This window comes from Hipposideros armiger, unplaced genomic scaffold (assembly GCF_001890085.2).
Source record: "Hipposideros armiger isolate ML-2016 unplaced genomic scaffold, ASM189008v1 scaffold_147, whole genome shotgun sequence".
Lineage (NCBI taxonomy): Eukaryota > Metazoa > Chordata > Mammalia > Chiroptera > Hipposideridae > Hipposideros > Hipposideros armiger.
Window position 1 is genome coordinate 3,013,502 of NW_017731497.1, and position 12,247 is coordinate 3,025,748.

The following is a 12,247-nucleotide window of genomic DNA, read 5'->3' on the forward strand; positions in this document are numbered from 1 at the left end:
TGTGTGTGTGTGTGTGTGTGTGTGTCGGGGGGGGGGCGAGTTGCGTCCCGTCCTCAGCGGGACGGGAAAAACGCCGCTCTCCCGGCGCATCTTTGTCTGGGCTGCGGGGCGCGCTGGGGCTCCTTCGCCGCCTGCTTCGGCCCCGTTTCCTTTCGCTTGCCCGCAGGCTCAGGCAATCCGATCCACGCCGGGCGGGAGCCCCGAGCCCGAAGCAGTGCTCGGAACTCGGGCGGCCGAGGTCGGAGTCTTTCATCAGCCAGGGAGGGTGAAGTTTGAAAACAAGCTACAAGCTAAGAAAGCTCGGGAGGCTGTTCCAGCAGCTGCTTCGGAGAGGCGACTCGATTGCCTTTCAGATGTTTTGTGTTGTCTGAAATTGCGTTCGGATTCCCGAGTTCATGTGCTGTAGAACAGTTATAAGGTTTATATACCGCTTTTGCGTTGCTTAAGCAAGTGAACTCCTTCTGCCGGGCCCCTTGGAAGCCCCAGTGCCCTCTTATTGTCTGCTCTAGCGACTTAGGATCGCACCGGTCACACTGCTTTGATTACTTCCTGGTAGGGCCCTGATGCTGCCGCGAGAGTCTTTGTTTATTAGCTTTGCGATGATCAATGGTAGTTTGGATTGTAGTGCAAAATTTGAACGTTGTACTTCAAAAATCTTAAACTCATTTGAAGAAATATAGGGAAACAGCAGTGGTACGATTTAGCTGTGTGACATTTCTTGTGGACCAGAGCCGGGAAGATAGAGAATGCCTTAACACTTTTGACAGGTTACTTCTTAAATGGTGATTATGTCCTTGGAGAAAAACTTAGGTAACGCCGCAAAGAAAAACGTACTCTAGGATAAGGAATAGAAATAACTGTGGTTTCCTGGAGCTTGCTGTGAGGTTTGATGCTTTACTTGCCTTTGTAAAGTCATCATTTTTTTCTGCATGAAGCCTTTAAAAATTCACCGGTTAATTCGTTTTACAGTGCAGTATTGCTAATCTTTTATGAGGGTGCAGAAACTTGTGTAAATTAGTTCTTACCTGCGAATGTATCTTTCACAGTAAATGTTGAGTATGGAACAACAAATAAGGTGTATCAAACTGCTTTACAAATTGGTGGTGTATTAGTTATAATTGTAGCTATAGCTGTATTGCTATAACTGAAACTTCTAACTTTTTTCCCAAAAGAGATTTGAAAGAAAAATGACCAAAGTAAACACTAGAAAATGCAGTCCTCATGAAGAATGATGAAATTACACCTACTTATCTGTAGTAAACTATAAGGATACAAAGCAGATGGTTAGAGCACACTTCTGTTTTGTGTTTGTTTTTTCCTGGTAAAATCACATCAAATTTTAAAATGGACTCACTGGGCACATGTATCTAAAAAAGGAATAGAGTTTACGCAAGTGGCGGGTAACCCTTGTCAGTGTTGCTTTTGTCAGTCAGGGAGTACACTTGACTGCAGAAAAGAGATGCAGAAAATTGAACATCTCTTTAAGAACTTAAGTTAAAATGGAGCATAACTAAGACTTGTGCTGATAACAAGAACAAACTAGTATGCCTAGCCCTAAGGAAGGGATGATTTCTGTCCAGGAGGTAGGATGGCATCTTTGCATCTTGCAACAAACTTTGTCTCTGACACTGCTTTGCCAGGGTGGTTCTAGTCATGCACTTGGATTGGTAGAACCAATAAAGCTAGTTTCACAACTTTATGTGGGTTTTTTCTTCTGTCAATATTCTGTGATTTGAGTCCTCTTCATGTGTGCCTCCCGTTTTAACCTGTTGGCATCTGTTCATTGATATAATCTAGTGTTATTGTATTGAGCTTGATCTTGTTCTTGCCTGCCTGTTGTTTCAGTGATTAAATGATTAATAAATCTGTGAGTCCATAACGAAGTCATCATCTTGGAGCTTTATGTATTCTGGTATTTATTCTCCCAACACTCTTGAAAATTTCCCTCTCCCTCCCTTCCTCCCCCCCCCCCCCTTCCTCCCTTCTTCCCTTCCTTTCTCCTTTCCTTCCTTTCTTCCTTCTTTACTTCCTTTTCCTTCCCCCCCCCCCCCCACTCGTATGGAACCAAAAGGGTAGCCAATGTGTTGAATAATGCTGTGACCCAATATTGAGTCTGATTACGTTCTTATTAAGGAGCAAAAAAATCCCTGTTTTGGCACTGGGACAATAAAAGTAATGCCCTTGCCCTGTTTTCTTTGCAATTACACCATAGCGAAACAGCCTAAGGCAACCAAGCAAATTGCAAAAGACCAACATCCTAGGCTCTACTAGCTCACAGTACATCCTTGGACAAGCAGTTCTGTTTCCTTTAAGGATGAGTTTCATTATGTCATCCGTAAAAAAGGGTAATACTTCACATTTGTTTCATAGTTTGCTGATAGGATGAAACAAGTAATTTTGGGGGAAAACATTAACATTGAGAAACTCCTATACACTCTTCAAGTAATAGGAGGTATTACAGGTCAGAACATCTTTATAAAGAGGACTCTGAATACTTAAATATCTAAAGCCCCTTAAATAGGGCCCAGGACAGATTGGCTTTATGCTGAATTATGCTTTACAAGGAGATATATTACTCAACAAGATTAGGGGGGTATAAGAAGTAATTTAATTATACTTCAGATTTAACTTGAGCTTCTTATATATGGAAGTCACTGTGTGTTAGGTTGTGTAATTCTGTACTACAGCGGTTCTCCAACTTTTGTCCCCAGGACCCTTTACACCTTAAAAACTATTGAGACCCCTAAGAGGCTTTGTTTGTATGGCCATATCTATTGAAATCTGCTGTACCAGAAATTGAAATAGAAAAAATTTAAATACGTGTTTATTAAATCACTTACAAATAACAATAGTCCGTTGCCAGTTAGCATACATAATAGTTTATATAAAATAACTATCTTTTCAATACAAAATTTGTGAGGAAAGTGGCATTTTATATTTTTGCAACTCTGTTGTCTAGCTTAATAAAAAACAGCTGGATTTTCATATCTGCTTTTGCATTCAGTCTTTTAATATATCACACATCATGTAGCCTCTGGAAAATTCCACTTCATGCTTGTGAGAGAATGAGGGTAAATAAAAGTAACATATTATTTATGAGGATAGTTTAACCTTACATACCTCCTGAAAGGGTCTTGGAAACTCTCAGGGGTCCAAGACTACACTTTGAGAACCCACTGGTATACAATTGTAGTAACAGGGACACCTGCTCCTATCAAAATAGCTTTAAAGTGTTAGAGGAATCCTCAAGGCTTTAAGGTTAGCAACATTTATGTCTTTGTGGAGACTTACAGAGTTTTTTGAAATATATTAGCTGGGAATCAGATCATGGGGTCCAGTAGTCCTTTGCTTTAAAAAAAAGTTAGTCTAATCTAATAGGGGAAAGACAGGAAGCTAACTGGTTAGAAGAGAAATCCATGTTGTGGTTTAAGGTAAATGTTGAAAATAACAATCTCCTAATAAGGTAAAAGCTGATTTATGTGTGCAATCTTTGCTAAAGGCATTCTTGTTTTAAATGAAAAAGTTTTAAATAAAAACTAGGACATTCTCTCAAGCTTTTTGTTATGTGCACATACCAGATGTTATTTTCAGAAACTGGAGACTTTGGGCATTTCTTATTTCTGCGGGTGAAAGAGCTGAACGAATGGCAAAATACAGGGGAAACAGCAAATTGTTCAAAAAGATGCCCTAAACCCAACTGTTTTAATAACTAAGGAAGGCTGAAGACCAAGCATTTGGACTTTAGGGCTTTGGGTTAAATAGCCAGTTAAATTGGAAATATTTTAATAGCACAGGAATGAGAAATTTTCCCTGATTATTTCTTCAAAGAGTTGAGAATGCCTCTTTAAGTTTCCAGTACACACTTCCCTTCACATTACCCAAAAAAAGCAAGTGGAGATCAAGTAAATGTTCTGCACTTTGGGGTGGGATTAGAGATTAACCCCCCCTTTTTTTTTTAAGATCCATTTAGTAGGATGAAATACTGATTATTGAGTCCATGTTAGTGGTAATAAATTTGTAATTTGTGCTAAAGGTTGGAAATCACCTTGAGGGAGTGATGGGTTATTATTTTGTATCATATTTTCCTCCACAACCTACATCTGAAGAGGACTTTTGTATACCCAATAGACTAAATTTTCTAGATAGAATCAGTCATTTTTTGCATTCAGTCTTTTAATATATCACACATCATGTAGGTCGAATGTATTTACTGCTTTTTATTAACACTCTATGAAGTATTTATTACGTGCTTAGCACATAATAAGACACTCAGTAAATGTTTGCTTGATGAATGAAGAAACTTTCTTCCATTTAGATCCAGGCTAGAATGCTCTTTAACTTTATGTTGAAAATAAATGCAAAGTAAGTGAGCTTCCCCCAAGAATGCTTTCACCAGTCCTCCCAGTATTTTAGTCTGTGAACTTCGGATTATGAGCACATGACTGTCTGCAGTGTTATCAGCACAATGAATTTGTATTCTTTTGACATTCTCTGTTTATAGATGGGCAGGTGGACATTGTAGTAGTAAACGTGGATGAGGCAGTTAAAAATCAGTGTAGAGGTGATAATTTTTTCACATTCTGAAGATTAATATTTTAATTTTATATCCTTTTCTGAAGAATTTAAATGTTTGGGATGATCTTTGTAAGCTTGAGTCAAATGTAATTGTCCTAGTTTTTCTGGCAGTATTCTGCCCCACTCCCCAGATTGAACTTTAAAGCAACATCACCACGTTTCCAGTCTCTAACTGGTAGTATTGGGTCGTCGGGAAAATCATGACGTGTTTTTCTATGTTTTTCAATGCAAAAATGCGTCATGACTTTCCCGACTACCCAATAGATGTCAAAGAGCTGGAATTGAGAGTGTGCTCCATGTGTGTGTTTGAAGAGGCTGCAATCTAGGGGTTGAGCTTAGTATTTTGCTGTTGTGAAAAAGTTTTGAGACATTGATCAGAAGTTATTTTCTAAATAGTATTCTTAGTAGTATACAAAGAATACCCTTCATGGCCTAAGCAGAAGAAAGGATGCGGTCGAGGGGAGAATTCAGACTCTTTGTTTCAGTTCCAGTTATTCATTTATTCTCAAAATAATTCCTTCTCATCATTCTTTGCTTTTACAGCATTAGCCTTAGGTTCTTATAGCATCCTACTTTTTCCTCGTTGAAATTTATGCGATTTCCTTCTTTACTGGAATATAATAGATTAATTTGGGATCCTTTAAATTAGATTTAGAGATACTTATGTTTTTATAGTTATTTGTAGCTCAGTAAGCAGAACAGTGAGTAATTTAGTTTGTAGCTCAGTGAGTAATTTAAATTCCTGGTTTAAAATTTAATTGAGTCTTCCATCAGGGAGTAATTTACATGTACATTTCCTCCTAACCTGCTTTGTTTTTTTCTTCTTGAGCTTTTCCCTTTTTGAGCTATTTTATGTATTTTTCCTTCTCTGAAAAAGATATTAGTTTCCTTTAAGCTATAGTTTTTGACCTACCTACCTATGGGTTTTGTGTTCAACCTAGGCATTGAAATAGACTTGGGTAGGTAGTTTATTAGTGTTTGAAGTGGAGGATGTATATGGTTTAATGTATTTTAGTGTTTTATGCTTATTCAGAGCTCCTTTAGACATGAGAGCAACTGCATTTTAGGTGTTTTAATAGGGCTTTCCTGGACAGATGGCTTAGAAGGAAGTACTTAGATGCTCAGCAGGGACTAGTACTTTTTGGAGGGTGTATTTGTGATGAAGCTTACCTTGATTGACAGTTTAGGGTGCTGAAAATAGCATTAACAACAGTAACAGCTTGTTCATCTTAACCTAGAATTGTTTTGTGCCAAGATGGCTCAAGATGCTCTGCTTTGTATATAATATAGTCTGTTTTGAGAATGTAGGTAAGTGTAGGTATCTTTCAGACTGAAAGGAAATTTGCCTAAAAATTGTTCTTTGCAATTGTATCCTGAAATCTTTTGGGGTTGTTGAATGAACTTTGGCTTAGAAGCTTATAAATAGAGATCATCTTTTAACTGCTGTGAGTCTGCAGATGTTAGTATCTATAGTAATTCCAGATGTTTTCTCATCTATTAGTTTTACTGAGTAGGAGGAGAACTGAGAACAACATAAAGTAACTTCAAAGCAGTTTGCTAGCATTTAATCCTGACTAATTTAATTAACTACCCATCCTTGTAGTTTTTCCTGTTTTATAGATTGTGAAACTGAGACAGATTAAGAGAGTTGCTTAAAATGCTGGGGGTGTAGGAGGGGGGAGTAGAGAGTGCTCAAAGCTTAAATTCAAATGCTGTTCAAACCATACTTTTAGGTTGTCTTTTTAAAAGCTGTGTCTTTGTTTTGTTGTCCAGTAACTTAATGCTTGATAATTCAAAGGATTTAAAATAGTATTTGGAAATATACTTAAATAATTCCTTTGAAGATTCTTGATGTGAAAATACATTTTAAATCTCACATTTTGAAAATAATTTATTTTAAAATTCTGTATTTGATTAGCTCTTCCTCTCCCTGTTTATTGATTAAAATGCAGGCAAATTGGGACAAGATTGGTAATACAATTGGAAGAAAACAACTGTTTTTGAATGTCTTAACTTCGTTACAGTTCAGATCTAATTTTTTTTTTGTAGACTATTCACATATTACTTCAACTACAATAAACTAGCCTTCTCAACATAGCTGTGGATAAAATGCAATTAGCTTTTGGTTATTTTTTAAATGTACTTATGTTCTTGAAGTTGCCCGTCCCCATTTTTAAATTTTTTTTGTGTTAGAGGAGATGCTTCTTGGAGGGGGTTCGTTGTAGGGTGGGGGAAGGAGAGAATTCTTAAGATACTGAATTTAGCTTAGCCTCTAGTAACTCAGAGGTTATTGGAACCTTTGCTTTTGGACAATGTATTTTGTTGGTTCCATAGTTATATTCTAAGATTTTCAAATTGCATTTCTTGTAAAAGTTAATTATAGTCTTTAGACTGCAGAGCTTAAAACACATTTCCCTTTCCTTAAGATACACTAAAAAGTAGGTATATGTGTGCTGTTTACAGATGTATTAAATGCAGATGAGCTTAGAAAGGCAGTTTCGGATTTTGAAAACTATTGAAATTAAAATTGGACATTGGAAAATGAAGTTTATAGTTGTATTAGTGTTTGTGTTAGATAAATGCTTCATGATTAATAAATGCTAAATAAGTAAATTTTATGAGACTTTTTTGAGGAGGGAATTGAGAGTTTATTTTTATGATGAACCAGCTTGTTTTTTTAAAAAGCTAAAACCAAGTGGATTTTATCTGGAGACTTTCTGCTTAAGGATTGAAGAGCTCTATCACTGGGCTGTTTTCCATTTTGAGATGTTCTGCCTGATATTTTTCTTTGTTCTAGCTGGGTTTAAGACAGCCTTGTAGAAATGTGCTTGCCTTTTTATCCTTGACCCACCCAGAAGTCTCTTAATTTTATGGACTGTTCTTGTACTGTCTCATCACCAAGAAGAACAAGCTGGTGATTAACTGCTCTTCCTGCGGGTTTAATTTAACTGATTATAACATAGTACACTTACTGTTTTAGCTTCTTTAAATCTTTGTCTTTACTGACCATGCTCAGGTTTTCTTTTTTTAAAGAATAGATTAGTCTCCATTTCTTTGTTTGAACATTCATTGTATAGGATTGGGATGGTAATATCTATATCTGTGTATCTGTGTCTATATCTATATCTGTATTTTTTAGTGTCACACATTAAAATGTCCTTTGATTTAATTGCAATTAACTCTAGTTTCCATCTGAATTATTTTGAATGTTAATAGATGTGTTAACGTGGAGAAATTGCTCTGCAACAACCAAGGACTCACACACTTCACCTCATGTGTGTGAAGTAGGTGCCAGAGCCTAGCATTCATGCGATGAGAATTTAATTCTGAGAACTTAATTTCATCAGTTTGATTTCAGTTATTTCAAGTATTTTGTTTGGGTATAGTCTTTTTAGAGCCTCACTTAAAAAATATATTTTCAGGCTTTTGTGTTTTTTTTCTTTGAAAAGTTAATAAAGATTCTTAGGAAAATGTGGGTCAGATTTTAAAATTGAGTCTGTTATAAAAAAAATATTCCAAGTCTTGGTTTTTGTTAAATAATTAAAACAGCTATTAGAGTTTACAGATGCCTATTTTCTGTAATATTGGCTATCTATAGCCCTTTAAGCAGAGTATAAGTCTGTGCCCAGTTTATATATATGTAGATATATATTTTCCACTTCTTCATAAATGCTCCCATTGATTTTAAAAGAATAAAGCGTTTCCCAGCACACTAGTAAATACACATGTGGTAATTTTTTCCTCACTTGTGCTTTAGCACTAACCTTCATTATATAACCACAAAAAACTAGGAAGAGAATTACACACTGCCAGTATTAAACCTATTGTTCTCGAGTAAAGTCTTTGCTAATAAGTCCCCAAACCTCTTAATTATTTTATTTATGGGAGGGAGTGCTTCCTATAGAAATATATACATAAGAATCTTCTCATATATTGAATACACTTGCTGTTGTTTTGAAATAATAGTAGTTGTGTGGTGTTTACATTTGTGATTTAATTCATTTCTTTTGAAGGTCCTACTATGTTTAACCATGGATTTGTTTACTCAGGTTGTTGGCAAAAGCATGGAATTGCATCAGATCTTGCTATGTTAAATAAATGGAAATATTGGATGTCAGAATTGTTTCTTAAGTGATTCATGGCTTTTGTGTTCATTCTCTATATGATCAGCTTCATAGGGGAAGTTATTTTTGAAATAATATAAAGTGCTGGTAATTTTTCTGATGTTATTTGTGTCCGGTCTTCCAAAGGCAAATTAGACTTCTATTTAGTAATCTGCTTGGCTTTAGTAATTTAATCCTTTTCTCTCCACTACCCTTTCCCCTCATTTGGAGAAGGGCACAGTTCCAGTATTTAGTTGAAGACTGGCAGAGTAGATACAGCATAATAAGCTTCAGTGGGTGTTTTTCACCAAATCAGGTCTGGTTTGTGATAGAACGAATAATAACAAATTTGTTTAGTACATTGCAGTTTTTGAGATTATGTAGTTTCACATACATTGTTTCCATATGTTGTTTTCATTTGATGTTGAAAACTGATTTCAGAAATCCATTTCAAGATAGAGGAAAATGCTTGAGCCAGTGAGGGGACCAGCCTTATGGATCAGAATTTGCCTCTATGTGGAAAGTCAGCAGGACCAGATGCCCTCTCTTTTCTGGCTCTGTAGGTATCTGGATCTGTTAATATGTAGATGACAAATTTTGGCCTTCTTAGAAATTACATTCTTTAGTAGAGGACACATGCCATTAGCTCTGCAAATTAACCTTGCAATATATAGGAAATTCAGTAGGTGCCTGGCCCCAAATGACAAACTGGTATTGTGAGTTTTATGCTGTGTAATAGATTTTAGGCATACTTTTTTTTTTAAGATAAAAAAATGGTTTGCGTGGTTTCATGAATTGATATTATACCAATTTACCTTTTAAAGATTAATTCATGCTTTCAAAAAGTAACACATATATACAGTTAAGTCAAAAGGTTTAAAATAGAAGAGCAATATCCCTCCCCTCCACCCTCAATCCTGCTGTCCACAGACAACCACTTTAAGCCTTATTTAGCTTTCTCTCTCATACTTCTAAGTAATGCACTGTTATTTCTTAATTTATCAGTTTTAGGCATTATCTCTTGACACCTTGCTATGGTAAATGAGGACATTTGTGTTTGTGCCACCCTTCCCTCTGCCCCTCTTTCCATTTCTTAATATAATTAGATTACAAGTTTTGGTCAATATAGTGATTACTTTTTCTTTCTTGTCCAGCATTTTATATTTTCTTGAGTAAATAATTGCCTTTTAAAAAAATTGCTTAGTTTACCTTCTACACATTTTCTCCCAAGTGTACCTGTAAATCTGTCAAATGTCTATGAATATTATTTTCCAAGCACTTAAGCAGATAGATAATCTCTTAGCACTATTTTTTTTTTCTGAAGGCCTCCTTCCCAGAGGCCTCTTGCTCTCATCTGAACTAATTGTTCTCTAGGCCTATTGCACAGTTTTTGTCCTGCGATTCCCTTGCTGTTCTCTTGCATCAGATCTCCCTGTTTCCTGGATCACATACCTTGGTTTATTAAAGTGTTTTGCTGGAGTACATCATCTAGCTCTCTTCTCAGGGGAGGCAAATTTTTGACCCCATGCAAATCTGACACTTTTATTCTACCTTTATACTTGATTGCTTGGCTAATTATAGACTATAAGAAAAGATTTTTCTCTTAGATTTATGAAAACATTGTTTTTTTTATTTAGGCCTCTAGTGTTGCTGTTGAGAAACCTGATACCTGTCTGATTACTGTTCCTTCGTATATTGCCCTTTAATTCTTTTTCCTGGAAGCTTTTAGGATATATATTTTTATTCTGAAATTTCAAAATTATGTGTCTTGGCATAGGCAGTTTTTCTTTTACTGTGATGGGTACTCAAGGGTCCTTTTTTTTTTTTTTTAAGGAGGGTGCTGCTCACAGTGCCCCATGCTGCGGGGATTGAACTGAACCGGCAACCTTGGTGTTATCAGCACCACGCCCTAACCAACTGAGCTAACAGGCCACCCCTCAATCTATATGTTTTGATAGCATGCTCACCCTCCCATATGCAGATCTCCTAATTTGTACTTTTTTCTTTCTGGAACTCCTATTAATTGAATGTTGGGTGTCCTGGGTAGAACCTGTTATTTTGTATTTCTTTGTGTTTTGGTTCTAGTTCCTGAGATATTTCCTTGATTTTTTTTCCACCCTTCTATTGAATTTTGATAATCATTTTTAATTTTGAGGAGATTTTTCTCATTTTTCTGATCATTGCTTTTTTATACATTCTTTTGCTGGTGTTTTGCAGTATCTTCTCTTATTACTCAAGGGTTTTTAAGTTTGTTTTGATGTTTTTCTGTGCTCCTTGCATTGTTTCTGTTTCCTCTGGATTCTTTTTCTTTTTAAAAGGATTCTTCTGTTAGACTAGAGGCTTTCTTCAAGGATTTGTTTTACCTTTGTCTACCTTTTCATGGAAGAGTGAGGTAGTATACTAAAAAGCTCTGTCAGTGGGTGGCCCTTGTCTACGGTGGACTTCACCATGAGGTGGTGGAGCAAGCCACCTGCTTCATTGGATGACACTCAAGATGTCTATATGGAGAATTTTTTTAGCCCCATTTAGTTTTGCAGTCTTCCCTCTGGCCACTCATGTTCTGACATCAGGGTGTCGGAAATTCTGTGATTCTGTTGTTTCTCACAGCCCTTAGACCCCTTGTTTTCAGGCCCATTCCTATCCTTGCTGTCTGCTGTTCCCAGTGTCCCTGAGGCCAAGACCTCCTGTCCGCCTTCTTCTCTGCCTGCACTTAGGTTATAGCTTCTCTTGCATTACGAAGACTGTTAGTGCCCCTCTAACTTCTTCCTGACTTCCAAAAACATGTTGAAATCTTTTGCTGCTTTGGTTGCCTCACATGTTGTCTTTATCCTTGTGAGTTAATAGCTATTTAATTCTTCTTTTGTCATTTTAGTGGGATGTTAGGAAGGAAATATAAGAGAAAAGTTGGTCTGCCATGTTTAAATTGGTGTCTATTTTTAGATGAAATATTTTTAATCCAGTTTTTAGGGCAAAATGCTTTGCTCTATCAGAAATGGATCTTATTAGTTGTCATTCAGAAAGCTGAGTCACTGAAACTGAAATTTTGTATTACTCTATTTGAGTAAAAGTTTAAACTCAGATTTACCTTCTCTGATAAACAGAGCACAATATTGTTGCTGTGATGAGAGTCAGTACAGAGCCTCGGTAAGCCAGAGGGTTTGCCTTTGCGTGAGAAGCCAGATCACAAGCCAGACTTTGGATATGTAAGTTCATCTGGACTATTGCAATATTAATATGTTATAATATTTTTACTGGATTAGTTCATTGTCTATCAATAAAGGGAAGTTAATGCCAGGTTTATAGTATTCTTTGGCTCTGCACACTGGTAATTTAACCTTTTCCCTTGTGCTTTAGTAAAAAAAAAAATGTTCTTATTTAGAAGTAAAGAATACAATTTTTTAATCTCAAAAACCCTTTTTATTTTGCTACAGTAATTTCATACTTAAAGAAATATTGCTAAGAATAGTACAGAGAACTTCCACATACTCTTTACCTAGATTCACCATTTGTTAACATTTTGCCTCATTTGTGTTATTTTCTATGACCTTCTATTTATATATTCTCTCTCC

The 12,247-nt window shown here is 36.2% G+C and overlaps 1 protein-coding gene across 1 annotated transcript in view; it reads left to right on the plus strand.

Moving 5' to 3' along the window:
• Positions 1-12,247, plus strand: part of USP3 (ubiquitin specific peptidase 3) — a 91,698-nt gene that overhangs the window by 853 nt on the left and 78,598 nt on the right. The window lies entirely within an intron of this gene.